Source organism: Doryrhamphus excisus, linkage group LG12, assembly GCF_037039965.1.
Source record: "Doryrhamphus excisus strain RoL-2023G ecotype Guam linkage group LG12, RoL_Dexc_Guam_v1.1, whole genome shotgun sequence".
Classification (NCBI taxonomy): Eukaryota; Metazoa; Chordata; class Actinopteri; order Syngnathiformes; family Syngnathidae; genus Doryrhamphus; species Doryrhamphus excisus.
Genome location: NC_136368.1, coordinates 9992201 through 10015144, shown reverse-complemented (window position 1 = coordinate 10015144; position 22944 = coordinate 9992201). Strand labels below are relative to the sequence as shown.

At 39.9% G+C, this 22944-nt stretch overlaps 1 protein-coding gene across 3 annotated transcripts in view; it reads left to right on the top strand.

Annotated features, from left to right (window-relative positions):
* The first annotated feature begins 431 nt into the window (after positions 1-431).
* Positions 432-22944, top strand: part of gulp1a (GULP PTB domain containing engulfment adaptor 1a) — a 51554-nt gene continuing 29041 nt past the window's right edge. For 2 of the 3 annotated variants that reach the window (XM_058082045.2, XM_058082044.2), the window contains exon 1: positions 432-586. The gene's annotated coding sequence lies outside the window, so the exon portion shown is untranslated. The remainder of the gene's footprint in view (positions 587-22944) is intronic. The other variant, XM_058082046.2, reaches the window with a different exon arrangement.

The following is a 22944-nucleotide window of genomic DNA, read 5'->3' as shown; positions in this document are numbered from 1 at the left end:
TGAATTTGTCGTGCTCAGCTTGCAATTTGAATACGCTGGTATGCTTCACTGCTCTCCGTTTTGTTGGGGAAATATATTATCATAGATAGATATCAGTTTCTCGACAGTATTGCAAATCAAAATTTAAGTTAAATACAACTCAGCTCAATGTTGGCTATTGACAACCACTACTTTCATAATATTGCAAGCCGGGGAGCCTCAGACCATTTCCTGTCAAGAACACCACCATGTCATCCCATCACACTGTTAATGATGCTTCACTGACACTACCTTCAGTATCATGGGATCAAATTGCATCAAAATGGGTTCATGTGTTATTACTATTATATTTTACATACCACTTGGAGGGGGGGGGGGCTGCTCATTCCTTTTCTGATATCTATTATTCAAGTTACAACCAAACAGTGGAGGTGGAGGCTGAGTGCTCAGTGACGTCATTAAGCATGAGAGGGGAGGAAGAGGAGGAGAGGAAGAGGAGGGCAGTAACGGGTTGGATGTGACCGGCGAGCAGGGCAGGAGACGCCGGAGAGGCTAGCTTGTTTTCCCTTGGAATACTTGGACTTCTACGTGTTCTACGCGTTCCACTGTGAGTAAAGACGACCGTCTTTGTCCCCCTTTTATTCACTCACTGCTGCCCCTCGGATGCTTTCTTCGAGTTTTCGGCGTGTGTAACTCTGTTCTGTTGTGTATCTTCTGTCTTCTGTTTTTTTCTGCTGGGTAATAAAAAGTGGGAAGTTGACATTGTTGCTCTCCGCTTGTGGTGGTTTGTTACTGAGCAGCTCAAGTCCTTTCTAACTTTGTTGCGCAAGTCCTGGCAAGATGGGCTTAAAGCTGCTGTCGTCCTGTCGACAGAAAAAGATCAGAATGTTACTTTAAGGCTTTACGGATACTTGCATTCTCACTGGTAGGCTGTCTGCATGTTCCGCAGCACCGAATTCACGTCAATATATGTTCGAATCTCCGCTTGGGCATCTCTGTGTGGAGTTTGCATGTTCTCCCCATGTGTGGGTTTTCTCCGGGGACTCCGGTTTCCTCCCACATTCCAAAAACATGCTAGGTTAATTGGCGACTCCAAATTGTCCATAAGTATGAATGTGAGTGTGAATGGTTGTTTGTCTATATGTGCCCTGTGATTGGCTGGCGACCAGTCCAGGGTGTCTGGCCAAAGACAGCTGGAATAGGCTCCAGCATATCCACAACTCGAGTGGGGATAAGCGTCATACTATTTCGTGATTGAATACGGCCTGTTATTAGTTTTGAAATGCATAAATAACCAAGTGTTGCAATATGCGCTAGTTCACCAGACCATTCAGAGATGTTGATGAAATGTAGTATACTACAGTGGCCACTAGGTGACAGTAATGGTACTGTAATGTTGGATGAGACAAAGATCAGATTTGCCAGAACGACAAACTTTTATTGCAGGTTTTAATTATCTCAGATAAGCAACATAATCCTAAATAAAAATCCCAAATCAAAACACAGGCTACTTTTGTGGGCAAAGCTGAAACTCAACTCTGACTTGGCCGCCTCTCTTTCAGATCCTCTAGGGAACACATTATATTAAGCTCAAGTCTTAAATGTTTTTTTTTTATCTTTTACTATTTTGGGTAATGCAAGTAAAAAGGTGACTATAGGGGTGTTAGGTCATGTCTAGAGTGCTCTAATAATGTTGAAAACCATATTTATAAGGTTGTAAACAGATTTTTGATGCTGTTTAGTTAGAAACATGCTCCATTTATGAATCAGGATTCATACGTCACAGAAATTCACTCATAACAGCTGGGTCTGGAACCAGTTAACCAAGATAAATGAGGTATTACTGTAAACACTTGACATACGTAAACCACAGATACCAGTGAATAGACAAAAAAGTCTTTAAACATAAGGATGTTGATGTTTGGATCAGCATTATCCAATAAAAGTGACTGTTGTAGACTGAACTTAAAAATTAAACCAGGAAAATGCAACAAAATGGAGAGCATACAAGCATATTCAAGAGTCAAATTGCATGCTGAGTACATGTTACAAATGTTACATGTAAGTCTGCATTAAAATGAAAGCCTCTCACGTCCCCCCTGACAGTTCCCCGCCCACCCTGACAGTTCCCCTGCCAACACGACACATATGTCCTTCTCTTTTCTGTGCATTTTACGGATATAAAAACAGATTTAACTGCAGGTAATGGTAGTTGTCTAAGCGCGGTGCTGATGCGGTTTGGGCGAGTTTATGGTGAAGCTCGTCTCGAGCCGGCTAGTAGCTACTAGGAGTGCTATGTCTAAGTGTGCTAGTAATGTACTTCAATCAGCGTAACAATGTGACTTAATAATAACAATGTTATGTATATGCACATCACATATATAGATAGAGTGTAGTTACTTATACAGATGGCTTCATTGGTAGAATAAGGAAGTCCCATACATGCAGTAATGAGCTGTATTTTTTAAAGCTGTTTTTTTATCTTTAGAGCACACACATGATCAGTGAAGCATAACACATACGTGTAAGAATTGAGGGCTTTTGTGGTATGCTGTACATTTTGCCTGTATTATTACGGATTGATAAATTATTTCCAATTTGGGGAAATTAGATTTTTTTTTCGGTGCAGTATGCGGCCTATTTTCATGGAGAACAATTTTTTTGGACCAAAATTCTGTGAATTTGCAAGGCCATTAATCTAAATTAAGAATGTACGGGGATATATTGTGCTTCTAAAAGTTTAGCGTTTATGTCTTTAAAAGGGGAATTCATACAAACTCTTTGCTCTGCTAGGATTGTTAGACTCTCATTTGTTTGCTATTTTCCCTTAGCTTAATGTTTGGTGACCATAAGCAGTATTTTGGTGAGTTGGTGTGTTGCATGTATTTTCAAAGTTTATTTATTTAAGTTATATTTCATATTTAGATATATTTATTATTATTTTGTTATTTATTTTGAAAGTAAAATTATAAACCATGCCCTTCATTCATATAACATATGTTAATTGTTAATATTCTTGCACTGTTAAAATGCAGAGCTAAGCGTTAGATGACGATTTACTACACAGCACATGCAGAGGCCTGAATGAATTTATCTTCTGTAGTAGCAGTGGTCACTGTGGCCATCGATACTTCATTGCTAGAGTTTTTTTTAAACATACTGCCATTAATCTGGCAACTCCAGATATATTTGTCAAGGTGTTTGCAAATTGCCCAATGCACATTTTTTCACCTTAATAGGTGCCACACCTCGGTCTTGTTCGCCAAAGCTTATTGAAATTTAGCCTGTCAAAGATCAAGCAAACTATCTTCTAAATATGTTTTAACCTTATTAAAACTATCTAGGCATTAATTAACATCCATAGAGTCAAATTATAATATAATCAGAGAAAATAAGCCATTTAACACAGTTTGCCTTGTAAGGGAGCAGAATTGTTGACAGACAGGAAGTGACATCGGGGGTTCAGAGTTAGGTTTTAGCTTGTTATGGGCCATGGCCCCAACAGTAACTTGCGTCATTATTATGAGTCTGATTATTATTATGTTATTATTAATTGTGAGATAATTTGAACCTGCAGTAAAAGGCAGTTGTTCGAGTCATGTGCAGTGGTGGTCTCAGCCGAACAATTACTGACACCAAGTGTCTAATGTAGAATAGTCCATACCCAAGTCATCAACCTTAATGTCGTACTGCACTCCCGAGAACTTCTGAATACGGAAATCAGCATTTACTGAGATCAGGTGATATGCTGCCCATATAAGAAAGTCTAGTTAGAAAAAATGGAGTGTGCAGAACCCTCTCAATACATCTCTCAGGGCTCACTTCCAAATGTGCAAACCTAATTTTCTGACACTTTGCCATAGCTTAATACAAGAATACAACATTCTAAAAACATTATAAGGTCAGAAAAGTGGAAAAAGCACAATAGGCCCCCTTTTAATAGCCATGTTTTGACCCAGTGCTTTCAGGGATAACTAAGGACATAAAAAATAGTCATGTTTGAGAGGCTGAAATCAGGATATTTTATGTACATCTCCATTTTGTTGCAACTTGTTGTACACACATTCTCAACACACACAGGACATACTACCAACCTTCAAAATAAAAGCGCTGTTTGTCGTCCAATTGTGTAAATAGAACTGTCATTAAAAATATCTTCCATATGCAGTTAAAATTGCATGGGTGACTACATCTTTCTTAATCACAAGCATTGCAGTTTGTTGAATTAGTGGCAATGTGTAGCAAAGTTAGCAGTTTCACCTCGTGATACTTCCCCAAAATATTGTGATATACAAAAGGTCTAGATCGCCCAAACCTATTGTCGATTAATTGGATAATCGTTGCAGCTCTAATCATAACACATTCAAATAATGTAGTTTTAACCTTCTGGTGAATGTTATTCAGTTCCCATTAGGCCTGTCACAATAAATGATAAATCGATTAATGGAACGATCAATAAAAATGGAGGGGATAATTTTGCGACTTTGATGAGTTGACATATGCAAGTGTGTTGTTTCCCTTGTCTCTCTTTACTACACTAGACTTGGGATCCCAGGATTTTATTTCTTGTTTTGTGTTGTGTTTTCTCCATATGATATACTCGCATTATTATGCCATATAATTCATGAAAAATGGTCAATAATATTGATTATCCACAATAATTTGTAGCACAATTATTATTAATTATTATTTATTGTTATTGTGACAGGACTAGTTCCATTTATTGCATGCAATAAGGTAACAATAAAGGTAAAATGCATTTTTGTTCAACCATACCAGCTTGTAGCTTTTTTCCCCCCAGATCTTGTCACCTGCAAATATTTGTATCCTTCCTACAAGGAAATTAAAAACAGGTCAGTGTCACCTGCCTCTTGTCTGTCAAGTCTCCTCTTCTGAAATATTTAGTCTGATCACAATGGTACATGAACTCATTCCATCTGAGAGGGTGTGAATATTGCTACGTCGGTGACATGAGCACTTCTGATCTGCTTGCGTAACAAGTTTCTGGCTTCATCCATCAACAAGATTATACAGTGAGTGATAACGTCTTTACTCTGAATCCATGTACACTATTTCTACTGTCATCCAAAGCTTCATTTTTCCCGGTTTGAGTGGTTTGATATCAGCTCACTGAAGTGTTTTCAACTCTGTGCACGGTGGCAAACATGAAAGAGTGTTTAATCCACTAAGACTCTGCATTTGTTACTTGTGGATAATTAAAACGGCAAGATTAGAGGGCGTTTGATGACTGCCTTCCTCAGCGTTATCATGATTACATCAAAACAAAAAAAAAGCTTTAAATAAGTTAAACGCCTGCCAGTGTCTCGCCTATGTCAAGATAATTAATATTTGTGTGCTGCCTGCCTAATGTCTTAACGTGTCATCTGGAATATGCTGTGTGGCTCAATCAATTGTCAAGGGTAGTGCTGACGCCCCAAGAAAAGCAGTAAATGCGTGCCGTCGGAAAGCAGTAGCACAGTCAGCACTGAGCTTTTTGGCCACTGACATTGTGTTTCAGCCTTTTGATGCATAATACCTTCCCTGTGCAGGTTTGGGCCGATTCATTGATTTCCTGTGTTTAACAAAGCTGTTGATTAAACTTACCAGACTTGTATAGTCTGCTGGCCGCAAAATGAGGCACAGTTTAAAAGGAAATATCTGGAAATTTAATCAACAGGGCTGCTCTCAGTTGTTTCTATTGTTGCTAGCTTGTAGACTTAGGCTTTGTGTCACATTGGCTTACTGCCCAAACTTGAGAATTTTCCAAAAGCCCTCTTTATGTTGGAGAGCCTTTATAAACCCAGCGAGGTATGTGTCATTGTGGCACAATGACTGGCAGCATAGGGTAGCTCTACTGAAGCTCAGCGAGATGAACCAAAAAACAGATTTTGCATGTCAGCCACCGTGTTTGCAGAGAGACAAAAATTGTAAAAAACAAAACAAAACAAAAAGGTGACCCTGTGTTGGCTCAATTGGCAGAGTGGTCATCTCCCACCTGCTATTGAAGTATCTTTGGGCAAGATAGTGAACCCCCATTTGCTCCGAGTGCTGCGTCATCAGTCTGTTAATGTGCTAACTGTGTCAAAGCGCTTTGAGCACCTTGGAGGTGAAAAAGCACTATACAAGGGAAAGACCATTCACAAAGGACCAGTGTAGAATACTACATTTTACCAGCATCTTTCAATGCGTCTTCCGAGATATTGACTGTCAGCATAAGGACATCGAAGTGCTGTAATACGAAGCGCTTTAATGCGTACCGTGCCCTGCAATCGGCTGGCAACCAATCCAGCGTGTACCCGCCTCTCACCCGAAGTCAGCTGGGATAGGCTCCATGAGGATATGCGGTATAGAAAATGGATGAATGTAATACATTCTCTAAAAGCGGAATGTTCTTGACAGTGTGGCACTAAAGTGTAGTGTTATGTATATTGTTTTACATAGTCACAGCTTTCCATGGTCAGTTTCTTTTCCGTTTTGCCTCCTAACTGGACAAAGTGAGTGACAGACAGAGTGAGAGGTGTGAGGGGGAGGAGCCATGCAGCAGGGAACGAGCAGCATAGACTGGCACAAGGAGAGAGTTGCGGCGCAGCAAAGAAAAGCTATATATCGGAAAATATTGAGTATATTTTCAGCGATATTGATTAATCTGTCATGTCATATTTCGTCATTATCAATATATTGGTAGAGCTCTAATACATATATACATATACTACACATTGCGAACAATACATAACACAGTACACAATATAGTGTACTGTATACAGCCAATACCAACTTCTATTCTTGTCATATAGATTAGTATGCATGTACTTTGCTTAATACAATCATTAAAAAACACCATGTTAAAACTGTGCAAAAAATATTCTGCCCCCCTGAAGGAAGAAATGACATCTTGAATAATCCTCCACATCCCCCACTTACATAATGCTATTATTTGGCAGCCATTGTGGTTGGTGGAACAAATTATTGTCTGACATTTGTGTAATTTTAATAAATGCTGTTTAAATAAATGCTCATCATATATATGACGAGTTCCCATGGCTAATTCAGATATTATTGTTGGTGGTTTGGCATGACTCGACCATAAATCCTAATGCCTGCAATCTTTTGTATTCATTCTGTCCTGTATAGTCACATGAACTGATGAATCCTGCTCAGATGAGTGACCAAACGTCTTCAATACAACTTAATAGTGCAATTGCAATCAATTCAGTGTCCTATATATAATTTATCTATCAAACAATTTCAAATTTCAGAACAATTTCAAAAACATTTGAATCAGTCAGATGCAAGAAATCAGTGGTGGGCTCTAATTTCGAGGCACAGCAAGTAAGATGCTTGGATTAGCCCGATGTGTTTAATTTAACTGTCTCCTGAAAGTTAAATGACAGATGACGTGTCCCACAAGGTGGCATATGTGGTGAACACTGGCCTCTGATGCGCAGTCCAGTCCGACGCATTTAAAGACAATGACAGGTGCTCATTTGATTGGTTAAGATTACACTCGGCTGTGTTAGACCCTCTCACGCCTTCTCTCCTCCCTCTTTGCCACTCTCGCCGAGTGGTTAGCCCGCAGGCCACACAGCTTGGAGACCCGAGTTCGATTCCACCCTCATGCATGCGTTGGTTTTCTCTGGGGACTTCTGCTTCCTCCCACATTCCAAAAACATGCTAGGTTAATTGGCGACTCCAAATTGTCCATAGGTATGAATGTGAGTGTGAATGGTTATTCGTCTATATGAGCCCTGTGATTGGCTGGCGACTAGTCCAGGGCTCACCCCGCCTCTCGCCCGAAGACAGCTGGGATAGGCTCCAGCATCCTTGCGGCCCTCGTGAGGATAAGCGGTAGAAAATGAATGAATGAATGTTTCATGGCAGACTGGATGTATACATGACCGTAGTTTGCAGGGGTGTAATGATTCATTGTAATAATGATTCAATTCGTATCACGAGGGGCAATATTAATTAATATGATCCAAAACGATTGAGTAACTTTTTAGCCAAACAGTCTGACTGTTTAAGAAATAAATACCTACATGAATACCTGGATACTGGACAGTGCAGGGTTTCCTAGATTCCCAATTATTTTTGTAAGGGAATCGAGCATGAATTAATTATGGATATAAACAAACAAGTAAAAAACAATTAATGACAATTGCATTCACATTTCAATGAAGTGCAACCAACACTTCAGGCTGAATTAACAATGAATGAATTAACAGGTTGAAATAAATCTTAGTCTCTTATTAATTCTCTTATTAAATCATAGCTTGAACTTATACCTCAATACCTCAATCACTTCTCTACCCCAAGTATTAAAGAAATTCAAGCACATTTCATACCGGGAAATAGTGCCTTTGTTTGCTATTGCTTTAGCATTGAGTCAAGACAAAATCTGTGATTGACCCACAGACCTTGGCAAGTGGTTTGAAAGGCTTAACGTTGGACTTAACTTTCGAAGCACTTGTATGTCTCAATGTGGTCTAACACTCAGTATCAATCCAGTATAAAGCGTGGCGGTGACATAATCCGTGCACTGCACTCAACAGGCATGGCATCAACTTATGCCAAATCAAACAGTTACACAATTAATGTTTAATGTCTTATAGTGCCATGCTTAAATCCAACATGCTAACCACTTGATCACTGTGCAGCTGAGTTTGGTAAAAGGTATGAATATTTATTTATGAACAGAAAAAAAATTGATATTGATATTTATGTGTAAATAAAGTATATTGAACTGCACTGTGAAACTACTGTATCATTGCACACCTTATATACACATACATACATATATATCTATATATACACACACACACACGTGTGTATACACACACATATACGTATACACATATACACATATATATACACACACACACACACATATACACATATACACATACATATATACGTACATAAACACACATACACATATATACACATATATATCTATACACACATACATATATATACACACATACATACACATATATATATATACACACACACACACACATACATACACATATACATATATATACACACACACATACATACACATATACATATATATATAGTATATATATACGTATATACACGTATATATACACACACACGTATATATACACACACACACTTTACTTTGTTCAGACCTTTTTTTACACTTTATTTTCCCAAAGTAGAGTTTTCTTTTTTCTGGTAACCTTTAAAAAAACAATTTCATGTCCAGGCTTATTGTTCTGTGTTTTTCCGTCTTTGTCTGCCTTGCTTTGCCATTTCATCCCTGATTGTGGTTAAATTCATCTGTCATGGTTGCCCCGCAGTCAGAGAGCAGCAGACAGTGATGGATGTTAATCACTTTGCCTGTGAGGCCATCCAGCTCAGCAGAGTCTTTTCACCTAAAACTAAATAAGGTGCTACCTCTTTGCTCTGTGTTAACCACTGTGTTCCTGCTGTTGCACATGACAATAAACATCTTGAATCTTTTAGCAATCTATGAATGAAAAAAATGGCTTGTACACATAGCCTACCTGCTCTGTTGTCTTTTTGAGGTAATTAGCAAGAAAATGAAATTGTGAAACTGAAAATAAGACTTCATCAGCTTATCAAAATCCCAAACCACCCTACAATAGATCTAAAATTGTAATAAAAAAAGGACTCTGTAATGAGTAGCTGCGCCATTCTTGTTAGTGACCACAAAAATTGGTTTGGGCATGCTGGATGCCAATGTTTCCAGGAGGCTTGTCGGAATTTTGCTCCAAGTGGTGAAGATGGCTTCACAAAGGCCATCCACTGTCTCTTTCTTCCACCTTTCAATGTCGTATGTTTGGTGGTCTTGGGAAAATTCCGGGGTGGGGTTGTGGGATTGAAAGACGTGACATTTCAAGACGTTCTCTTGTTCCATACGATAGTTATTGGTCTACACTCGGTACCAGTAACAACCATCATTTGGGCCAAGGATCATTCCATTTCTGGATGGACAACCAATGGGATCTTCCGACTCAGGGCCGGTGACATTTTTTATGGGTCTACCACTTGACTTTTTCCATAACCCGAAACCAGGAAAAAGCCGAAACAAACAAACAAACTCTCAGGCTCTTTTAAGAAGTTTTTAAAAGCATCAAGGCAACAAACCGGAAAAAAAGAAAACAAGGTTTTAGAGCAAAACTGGATTAAACAAACACACCTGAAACAGAATTCAGTAGTATGAACACCAAGCGAGTCTTCCAGAAAGTGAAAACCCTGAGAGGATGTCACCCAAATCCAAATGTACAGTCAGTGACCTGGAAAACTTCACCAAACATCTGAATACATGTTATGCTCATTATGACAACCAGGACTTTTCATCAGTCTGCCAGCCTTGCTTAGGTCCCTCCCACCACCAGACCCTGAAGAACCGGCCCCTTTCACAGAAGAGGAGGTACGATGCCAACTGAGCTGCTGCAAGCCAGGCAAGGCTCCAGCGCCTGATGCCATTCCAGCCAGGGTGCTTAAGACCTGTGCTATGGAGCTCTCTCCAACATTGCACTCAAAAGCAAAGAGGGGCACAGAAGTTGCTGTGGTTTGTCTGCTGCACCTCCTCATCCAGCACCTGGACTCCCCAGGCTAGGATCCTTTTTGTGAACCTCAGATCCCTCTGGAAACACCTGCTGATCTAGAAGGGACATCACCTCAACACAGCTGCTAAAATCATCAGTCTTGCCACCCCCAACGCAGCAGAATTAAACTACATAGCAAACAATATAACAGAGGATATCACCCACCCATTGCATCAATACCTCATCCCACGACCTTCAGTGCGAAGACATAGAACAGTTAGATTCACAGGGACCTGTCTTGGGAAAAGCCTGATCCCTGCAGCCATAGTCGCCTCGAATAATCTGTCTGGCCTGTTACTGTGCTGCTGCTGTTGCCGTTGCTGTCATGTTGATTGTGTGTTGTTACTGTTGTTGTATGTGATGTGTTTTGTTGTGTCTGGAATGTTGTCTCTGTACAGTCGATGAACACGAATGTCCCGCCAATGTAAAGTCTTACTGCGTCCAACCTCAGCAGCAATGGCACGTTGCGAGAGGCCTTGCTTATGCAGCTCAACAATTTGAACACTTTTAAAGAGAGAATGCTTTTTTTTGACAGAAAATGATATTGAATACACATTTTTACACAAACCAAAAGTTTGATAAAAAATTTATGTTTGATCAGCTGATGAACAGCCTATGGTTTAATGGCAATAAATTGCTTACTCAAAAATGGCTTAGGTCGCACTCCCATTTGTTCTTTTCACGCTACATAGAACCTTAAGATACAACAGTGCAAAATGTACATTTTTCAACTTTTGATCAGGAATGTATGCGGGTCTAGCACAGGTTGGACAAACTTTTGGACTTGCGGGCCGCATTGAGTTAACAAAATTGGTGAGGGGCCCAGACTAAATAGTTGATACATGCACACTATTTTACATTTTTAACAGTCCACCGGGAATTATTTGCCTCATTTCATCTGTATTAGTGTCATACAATCGGCTATATGTGCTTGTGTCGTTTTTTTCAGGAGCATGTTAAACATCATGCGTGTCAGTTATTTGTTGACTTGTGTTTGTTTGACACCATGGGTGAGGTAGTTGTCCGGATCGCTGCATGTGAAAAGTTACTTAAACCATCAAAAGGTTGCCTCAAATTGACTGAAGCTGACTACTTCCAGCTTGTATGGTAAAAGTATAAATACTTTGGAAGCAACTGTGTATTTAGGGCTAAGAGGAGCTACGTTAAAAAATAAACATGCTTCTTGTATTTTTTCACTCAGAACCTGCATGTTGTCACCGGGCACTGTAAAATGTCCCTTACATTAAAGCCTTTATGGCTTTACACAACATGGTAAAAATATACTCATTCGAGGACGAGTCGCGCACACAGAACCACGCAAGCTAACCCCAAAAAACACCCCCTAATAGTGAAGATGACAAAAGAAAAGTAAAATGCAAATGAAGACAAAATGTTCATTTTGGTTGAACACTAGGCATCAAGTTCTATATTGAAAGACAATTTATCACCATTTTAGTTTATGGTGACAGCAACATAAACGTAAAACCATCCACTTTGCTTTCTCACACTGTGGAGCTACAGATATAACAATCTTGAAAAAAGTATAGCTTAGCTCCAGAATGTAACATGCTGGAAGTGGTAGATAAGAGAAGCAGAACATACAGACCAGGCCCAGCTGGCAGCACAACATAGTACGACCCAAGGCTATAAAAATGTGCCGCATTCAATACAAAACCTCAACCAGAACAGATACTGCAGAGAGTTGAAATGTGTCTCTTTTTGATATATAAAGAAAAGAAGTTACTAAAACTTCAAATGACCCCACAGTCTTCGATATAACTCAGACTTTATGGAACATTAAGGTACTCATGCATTAAATGCAAGGGATACATTTTATATTTTTGCAATTTAGAGCCCACCGGCCCAATTTACTCAGGATTTGCGGTGTATCGCCCAGCAATGAAGAGGGTTGCCTCGAAATGGGGTTGTGCACAGCCCTGAAAACCAATGTAATGGTTTGTCTTGCATCAGCTACCACTACAGTTGAACTCACAATGATGCCCCTCGGACTGGCTCAGGGCTCGACAATAACGATGTACTGATGGCCCGGGGCAAGTTAAAACAAAATTGGGGCAAGTAAATCCAATCAGTGATATTCCCATCGGGCAAGTGCACTTTGGCATGCCATACTGCCAAGAGTTTTTTTTAAAGCGGTTCTTGTTGGGTGTTGGTAAAACACGGACTGCGTAATTCCGGTGGTAATTTGCAAAGCAATCCTTGCAAATCTTGAAATGGACCAATCAGAATCGTTTATTTAGACCGCGGTCCGTAATCCACAGTCCGCGTTTTACCCACACCCGTTGTTCGCGATCAACCAATCAGCGATCGTTTGACTACGAAAACATCCATCATGGCGTTGCGGCCAACATCGTCTAATTCTGAAGGAAACAGCAAAAAGTGATGAACCAGTGCCTCCTAAACAAGTATTTTATTAGCGGCAGCAAATCAAATGATGGCACAGGTGAGTGAATCACATTGCTGTGACAATTTGAAGTGGTCACAATGAAACACCACCGATTAGATCCAATACCAAGTGCTGATTTTGCACAAGCTACAAAATCTAGCGCTTCCATTTCTCTGTATTTTCCTCACCTTTGCTTCACAAATTATTGTTTGACCATTGAGCTTTTTTTCTGGATTAAAAACACTTTACTAGTACACAAATGTGTCTATTCAATAATGTTTCATTGTGGTGCACAACTTATAAATATCACTGCTTACTACGACTACGATGTGTAAGGTATTATTTATTTTATTTGAAATTCTCATTATGGCAGTCTTTTCATTTTACATGGGGCAAGTTCGGGCAAGTAGTTCTCACCTTAAGGATTCCCCATGGGCAAGTCATTTTGGTTTTTAATGCAGAGCCGAGGGCTGATTGACACTTACATGGATTGCTAATTGTAACTTTCACCAGAGACATGAAAATGGGCAATAATACAGGATTTTTGAACATACAGTAGTTTGTACCGCAATTTCATCAGTTGGTCAACATAGACGGGTTGTCGAAATATGTGAGACCGACTTAAGTGGGTCCCATTGTAGTATATAATGTTGACTAAAATTCTAAATGAATACGTACTGCATACATTGCATAGATATTTACAACCCATTCGGATGATAATACTTTAACGTGACAGTTAGCAGTGGATTTTTGTAGTAAAATTAAACTAATGTGGTCCATGATTAAGGTAAATGGGAACGTATTCATGAAGCTCATGATGAGTGTTGATCCCGGGGTACACCGACTACTCATCATTTCGTCAGAGCTGCATTGCTCTTCCTATTTTTCTTGCCTGTTTGTTTGCTTCTCTCTATGCCTCGTTTCCATCTCAACCCCTGATTACTTCTCCTGGGTTGCTTCACATAGAATTCATTGTCTTTTGTATTTATCACTTCCATAATCCTGCAATGGATTCACTCATGAATGGCTGCATCATACAGAGAACTGGAAAATGAAGCGACTGCTTACGTTCCTACTAGACTTGCCGCCAAGAACAGTTTCTCTGTTATGCTCCGTAAAATAGTGTCTATTTTTAACAAAAGCTGCTTCAAGCTGCAGTGAGCAAACACAGACAAGAATAGATAATCTGCTTAGTTTAATGGGGTGTTTGTGAGACTTGTAATGTACAGTCAGTGAGTGGCTGTGTGGTCAGACATGTTAATTGGCCATGTTCCCTTCATCGAACATGAGTTTTGAATGCACTAGGGCCGAACAGGATCCTCCTCCCCCTTTGTGTCATTCTTATCATTTATTATGAACCTTTCAACTATTGCATATTTCTTGATTTTGAAAATATAAAACACCTACTTGAAACCTTCTTAGCCTTTTAACAAATACGACAGGTTAATGTAGCACATGCAAATACCAGTCATGCTTGTTTAATGTTGCAAACATATGTTGCAAATATCACATAAGCACATATAAATAGATAAGTAAGCGGCCTACATACTTTTTATCCTGATTCTCCCTGTGCACAGTGCTGGGATATACTGAACATACTATTATAATGCTACAGCTGCGGTGTGTTTTCAGGCTGGGACAAAATTTGTATGACAGCTGGTGAATGATCACTTTTGACTGGCTGATGCCTCTTTAAGGTGTTATTTTGTCGAGACAGGTTGTAATTGTTAAAGTTGTTTTGTTCATACTACAGTATGACTTGTACAATTAAATAATTTTGTACAATTAAATCATTTTGTCTGGTACTGGCACCCATAGTAAGAATGGTTGTGCAGTTTGTGTATAAAACTGTGACCACTTTGAATGTTGCAACACCAGAGGGGCAGTTCATACTGGGAAAGTTACTAGACCAGTGGTGTCAAACTCCCTTTGGTCTGCGGGCCGAATACAGCTTAATTTGACATCAAGCGGGCCGGACCAGTAAACTCATTGCAAAATTACATAGAACTAACAATAAGCCCACTTTTTTCCTTTGTATTAGTCACTAATACTAATAATTAGTGCAAAGAATGAGTAAATTATCAAAATGTTTATTAACAGAATTTTCCTTTTACATTATGAACAATATATTATGAACAAGAGAATAACATAAGAACATAAATAAAGTATGTGCAATTTTAACAACACTTTTACACAGTTAAACATATATTTAAGTGTGTTGTACATAAAACTGATCACAGAAATAGTAACAATGTTCCAAAAACATTTATACCAGCCTTGTGGAACTTAAAAACACTGTTTTTCAACATCTGGAAAGCAATTTGAACAAATGAATAACTTTCACAGCAATTATTCGTCTTGCTTGGAATTTGCCCTTGAAACTTGACATCGTTTATCCTGCACAAGTGCATCAATATGAGGCATCATGTCCTGAGAAGCAGCCAATTTCAGAATCTCATTCAAATGCTTATGTGTGAGCTTTGAGCGCAGCTTAGTTTTATTAATGTTCATTAGTGAGAAAACTTGCTCACAAAGGTAGGTTGTCCCAAACATGGACAATGTTTTAGCAGCTAGTGCTGTCAATGTGGGATAGCCTGGTAGGAGGTACTTGTAAAATGTGTCCAAGCTTACAGAGGCAAATCTGTCCTTCAGTTCTACATCACACTGCAAATCAATGATTTCAAGTTGCATGGCAACGGGCAAATCAGAAGCTTTGACTGTGAATGGTGAGCGAAAAACTGCAAAATCTGTTTCGAGTTCGCTAAAAACCTGAAATCTTTTCTCAAACTCCATCAACAGCCCTGAAATCTTCTCTTTGTACCGTTTCACGTCAGAATTAACGCTTGCTGCGCACATATCTTTTAAACAGGGAAAATGAGCAGGGTCACCGCTTGCCACCTGCGTCTCCCATAACCCGAGCTTTAACTTGAATGCACGTATGCTGTCATAATACTGTGTTACGATTTTTTTGCGTCCCTGCAACATTTTGTTAAGAATACTCAAGTGCTCAGTGATGTCAACCATAAACGCAAGGTCCTGCAGCCACAGATGGCACTGTAATTCCTTAACAGGTTTACCTTTTTTCTCCGTGAATTGTCCGATTTCATCACGTAAATCAAAGAAGCGCTTTAGCACAGCACCTCTGCTTAACCATCGTACGTTCGTGTGATAAGGCACACCATGGATAATGTTACAGTCACTGAGAAAGCTGTCAAATTGACGATGATTGAGACCTCTGGCTCGGATGAAATTAACAGTTCGGACAACCACCTCCATGACGTGATCCATTCTTAGCGATTTGCTGCATAATGCCTCCTGATGCAAAATGCAATGAAATGTCCAAAAATTACCTCCCCCATTTGCGGCTTGTACTTTATCTCTGAACTTTGTCGCAACACCTGCCTTTTTACCGATCATTGACGGCGCACCATCAGTAGCCAGGCTTACGGCGTGTGACCAGTCCGCTCCGACTCTGTCCAGCGCTCCAACGACGGAGCTGAAAATGTCCTCAGCTGTTGTGGTGTCGATCATCGGCACCAGCTCGAGAAACTCCTCTGTGACATTCAAAGTCTTGTCAACTCCACGAATGAATATGGCCAGTTGAGCGACGTCCGTGATATCAGTACTCTCATCAATCGCAACAGAAAATGCCACAAATGACCCCACTTTGCGTTTTAGTTGGTGGTCCAAATCTGCAGAGAGTTCCGAAATCCTGTCTGCCACGGTATTTCTTGTCAAGCTTATATTGGCGAAAGCATGTCGCTTCTCAGGACACACAATTTCAGCAGCCGTCAGCAAGCAGTTTTTGATGAACTCTCCATCACTGTACGGCTTTGATGCCATTGCTATTTGGCTCGCAATTACGTAGCTGGCTTTCACCGCAGCATCACTGGCTTCTCGGCTCCGGGTGAAAACAGATTGCTGTTTCTTCAGACGCGCCATCATTTCATTTACCTTCTGTTTTCTCAATTCTCCATGCAAACTGTTGTATTTTTCACCATGCTGAGTTTCGTAATGGCGCTGAATATTGTATTCTTTAAGCACCGAAACTTGCTGCTGGCACACCAGGCACACTCGTTTCCCATTCACCTCCGTGAACATATAAGACCATGTCCATTTTTCTTGAAAAGTCCGACACTCTGTGTCTACTTTTCTCCTTTTTGACAAAGACATTTTGCTGATGAGGGTGCGAGGCAAACGGAAAAGTAGATAATGCAATTGTCGCCAATAGACGCTGTACAGACGTTCAATTTTACCAGGTCAAGGTGGTCCTAGTTTCGCCGCAGTGTTGGTTTCATGTTGTCTGCACGTACTAAAACACTGCGCCCCCTAGCGGATAATACAAGAACTACAAATTTTAAAGAAAATTCATATTTTTTTAATACAATGCAGCTTTCTTCCCCGGACCGTACCAAACCATCAGACGGGCCGGATCCGGCCCGCGGGCCGTATGTTTGACACCCCTGTACTAGACAATGCATATTGTTTGAAGCACATTGTTTGTTGAGGCCTGTCATGCGGGCCAACTCAAAGCCATTTTCCACACAGTTTTCCTTGAGATTTGGCCAGCAATTTAATCCGGCCCGCAGGCTTGCGTTTGACACATTTGGGGTAAAGGTTTTGATCATCAGGTGTGGATTTTCATGCTGTGTTTTGTGGTGTCACTTTGGATGTGCGATGGGGTTGAGCATGTTGAACTTTTCCGGTTCTGTGCCATTACTGGGGAGTTGTGCATGGCAGATTTTGCGCTAAGTTGCAGACCTTGACAAGGGGTACTGCCACACGCTATGGTCAATGTCGCTCCAGTTCCTTCTTACTTTGTTACCATTGTTGTGATTGTGGGCTCTGCATGCTCGATCCGGCACTGATAGCTAGAATTGTTGGAGAAGAGTCTGAAATGTGCTGCTTATCTGGGAGCGTTATGAGACAGAGTATATCAATATTGGATTGCTACATGACTACCAGACACATTGTTATAATGATTTTTAACACATTGATTAATAGTTGTTCGTATGTTCCTCTGTTAGGTACCCTTCATTGGAACTTGATCAGAATTATATTTTTTTTGCACAGAAGGTTAAATATAGTGCTGACTTGTATGTTTTTTAATAAAATAATAATAATAATAATAATAATAATAGTTATGTCAGGTCTATGACCTCTCACGGCTTTGAAATTATGAACGGAATAGTTTTAGAACCGCTTGTCGGCAATTTGTACAGAATGTATCATGAGGTACGCTTGCACATGTACTCATAGATCATGCGGGGAAGGGGGAACATGATGTTGCTTCATAACTTATGCAGGGAAGGGGGAACATAATGTTGCTTGAAAGTATAGCCTTCTAAAGTAATATATTGTTTAAGATTTTTATTAAAAAGGATCTTGAGAAAAGGTTGTCTCATTAATAGGGATAATTGAGTCAGGACAATGAAATAATGAACACGAGTATGAATTAATGAATGAAAAGGGGAGAAACACTATCTGAAAGGGAAACATATTGATGTATTCTTGTCACGATTTGTTTCTAAGCAGTAGTGGGGCATATTGCTGAAACAATATTTCACTTGGTGATACAAGCACCAAAATTGGCACACTTATGCAATAGAACCTACTTTTTCAAAAAAGTACCATATCCAACTTCAAATACAAAATAGCCGCCATTTTTCAAGATGGCCACCATTCATAGTTGTTCGAAATCGTATTTGCACTAAAATAATGACAAAATAAAGTCATTGTGATAATCTGTACATCAAAATATGTTTCTGGACATGAGGAAGCCAATTATGTATTCAAAATTTCAATATCACCAATTGTTATAGCCATGATTTGACTTTTATCTTTTCTTTTTTTTTTATCTTTTTGACTTTTATGATTTGCATAAATGTCTCCAATGACATTGTCTACCAATATGGTATCACAATTCTTCATGACAGAAGTGCAATAGATTGAACTGAATTTCGCCTGAATCATTGTTTTATTTTTTACATTTGCAGGAACACAGTTGTGTGCAGTTCAGAGTGTAGCAATAACATTTGCATGGGCCCCGACATTCACCAGTGCAGCGGCATTTGGTCAGCTGCTGGCAGGACTGATCAATGCGTGGAAGAGTTGACCACAAAACTTCCCAGAATTCCCCTTGCTTTCTCCAGCCCCAGTTGCCAGGGCTTTCAGAATGCATTTGGCAGACCCTTGCTTGGCCCCATGCAGGCAGCTTGGAAGGTTGATCGTTTGACATGCTGAACAAGCGATGAACTTGTTGGTGGGATAGAATCATAGGACCAAACAAGTGCAGTCTTGCCTCATCAACCTTTGTAGTGTTGCTGTGCTTGTCATACATAGTGAGAACAAATTTTTCAAGAATGTCATCTTCTATGGTAGGTGGGTACTGGCTGAGTTTCCTGAACACTGGGCTCACCTCAAGACAAACTGCCCATGCTGTTGTCTTGCCTCTACCTCGAAATACTGACACACCATCACAGCCAGTGAAGGCATGAAAGAAGAGCATGCCACTGGATTTCTCTGGGCCAAGGTTCCTCACCAAGTCATGAATTGGGAACCATCTAATGGACTACCCCTGGCAGAATTCAACCCAGAACATTTCCAAGCCAGCATCTTGAAGACTCGCAAAGACCCTATGACAAGAATGTCTGTGTTACATGCTTTGATCAACACAGACTGTGTCTGCTGCTTGGCTGCATGGAGGGCATGTGTGAAAATCCTGGAGTCAGCTTCTTCATGATTACAAGGTTGTAGGCTTTCAAAGTTGATGGGTTTGTTTGACAAGACCTTCTCCCCTTTGGTCCCCTACACCTAGCCCGATCGTTCATCCAACACCGTTTAGATCCCGTGCGATCTGTACACCTTGCGGGTAACTAAAGCCCCGTTACCCTTGGCTTGGCTTTCCCACGCTGGCACACCCTGTCTTTTCAGGCGCGACTATCTAACAGCTACACTACAACTATCTACACTTCTATACTAGTTGAGATTATTAGATAGCATTTGGGACACTTATTTATACTAAGTTGCCTATTTAATACTACAACAGTTAGTAATTATAACAACTACACTTAGTACACTAGCCGACGTTGAACCCCATGCTGAGTTTCGCAGCAGTGATGTCACCAGTGTGCCCTGGTTGTGCTATGACATCACTCTCATGAGATAATACAAACCAACATTAATATTTGTAAGTTACAGTAATGTAACAAATACATAGCAGAGGACAAGTAAACTTTGTGACCAGGTAGCTTAGAAGCATACAACTTTTCTGATAAAAACACCAATTTATAGTAATGTATCAGGCTCCATATTGAAAAATGGTGTCCATATTGGAATTTGGAATTCATTATTGGATTTAATAAATTATAATACATTCCTTTGGTATTCTGACCATAAAAATATTGAGTTTATTTGAGTTCTACTTCATCAAAATTGGCAGCCATATTACATTTTATGTTGGATATCGTACTTTTCTTAAAATATCTATCCTAAACGTCATCTGTGCCATTTTTGGTGCTTGTATCACCAAGTGAAATGTTATGATAGGAAACCTTATGAAATGTTTGGATAATCTGCCCCACTAAGACGAAAGCTTTGCCTGCAGACACAAACACATTTCCTTTTTCTTATTGTGTTGGAGAAAAAGTGTCTCACTGCAACTTTGAAGTCCAGCCCGAATCAGTTAAAACACTAACTGATACAGTATATGTTCTGTCATGCTGAGCTATATTTTCCACATAAGAAGTGATCAGGGGGAGATGCAAGTAGGTTCAGACAGCAGTTTCAACAAGGGGGTTGTGTTTCCAGAAAGACAGATCTACTTTTGCTTGGTATGGCACAAAATAATTTCACTTCAGAGTAGCCAAATTCATTTTACTCTGATGTGGCAGGCAGGTTTGAACTGATAAAGTCTTTCATGCAAAGCCTGGAAAAGAGGTTCCCCTTTCTCTTTGACAAATGTTACTTTTTGTTTTGTAAGATATACTGTATAGCTGTCTGATGAAAGTTATGTATCCTCATTTTTCCCCCAAAAAAACAGTTATATAACACCATATTTATCAAAGTACCTTAATTCATTGCCAATCTTCTTTAGACTTCACCTCCTCCATTGACATTTGTGTCGACAACCTTGGAATCTGAACTAAATGTTTTGAGCTGATTTTAATTTGTAATTCATTGAATTTGTGGAGCAATCTGTTTGGCAACATTAACCGATGCTGATGGATGCATATGCAGGGCAAAACCTAGTGGCTAACTTCACTATTGAACTATGCATCGCGCTCATTTCAGTGTAAATACAGTAAATTGCTTTTATAACAGTTTCAGCTTTATGGAAGAATATCGTTTTATATAGAGCCACATGTACACATGCAACATACACTGTGATAATATAATATAATGTATCAGTTATTGGTATCGGCATTTTTCTATGACGCTTATTCTTATTAGGGTCGCGGGGTACACCCTGGATTGGTCGTCAGCCAATCACAGAGCACATATAGACAAACAGACATTCAGACTCACATTCATACCTATAGACGATTTGGAGTCGCCAAATAACCTAACATGCATGAGTTTGGAATATGGGCGGAAACGGCAGCACCCAGAGAAAACCCACGCACTGGGAGAACATGCAAACTCCACACAGAGATGCCCAAGCGGAGAATCGAACCCAGGTCTTCCCGAACTCCTGAATGTGTGGCCAACATGCTAACCACGCTCACCATGTGGCCCACGACCCAATCATAAAATAAAGTTTTAAAAAATGCAGTCATGATATGCAGTCATTGGAAACAACATTAGGAATGGTTGCTATACTTTCCAGTTCAAGAGACGAACCAAGAGTGAAAATCATACCTTGTTAGCCTAATGTAATCACTATACAGAGGTGACATGCTGCTGTGGTCATTCATCTCCTATAGTAGATTGCTAAGTGTTTTTTCTTGTCTCCTACTGCTTACAGAGGTTGCAACACTCAAGGGACTAGCAGCTTTTAGATGAGTGAGGAGAACTAAAGAAACCTTTAGCATCCTCATACATACATTTCATGCACTGGTAGATGCGCTTGCATGATATAAAGCGCCTTATAACATGCATGGGCGATAGGGAAAAAAAAACTACATTCATGAGGCTTCCTGGGCTGCATGAAGGAGATAACATACTCGTTGTCATTCTGCATCTACCGTAATATGGTAATTGTGATGATTTCAGTTTATTTCCAACATACCTTGAAGGTTAAAAATGACTTATGATGCTCATTTTTCCCTCCCTTTGTATTGAGTTGTGGAACCCTACAGAGCAGCTGTGCACATTAACCCACAAAGAAAGCTTTCTAGATCTGGCAGAATCTGCAACTAGCTGTATTTCCTATATTTGGATTTCCACAACTGTCTTTTTTAATTTATTCCACCCATAGCCACGCTCACTCCGCTGTGATTGGTCACACTCCCAAGTGTTCCCGAAGACTTCCGGACTTTTTCTCAAGGGAGAAAAAAATCTAAATCTACATGGCTCTGTGTGGAAGAGTGATTTCCCCCAAACCTAATAACTGGTTGAGCCACCCTTAGAAGCAACAATTGCAATCAAGTGTTTGCCATAACTTGCAATGAGTCTCAGCGAGTGCTGCGGATGAATTTTGGCCCATTCATCTTTGCAGACCTCAGTTCAATTGGAGGGTTTTTCCAGCATGAACAGACCTTTTAAGGTCATGCCACACACAACATCTCAATAGGATTCAGGTCAGGACTTTGACTTGGTGACTAAGACTTGCAAGTCTTTTTGTTTTTCTTCAGCCATTCGGAGGTGGACTTGCTGGTGTGTTTTGGTTCATTGTCCTGCTCCAGAAGCCAAGTTTTTTTTTCCACCTTAAAAAGGTCGCCGCAGATGGACATTCTCCTTCAGGATTTCAGGCATATTTTTCCTTTAATGCTCTTTCGGCCTTTCCTTTGAGGGGTTGCCATA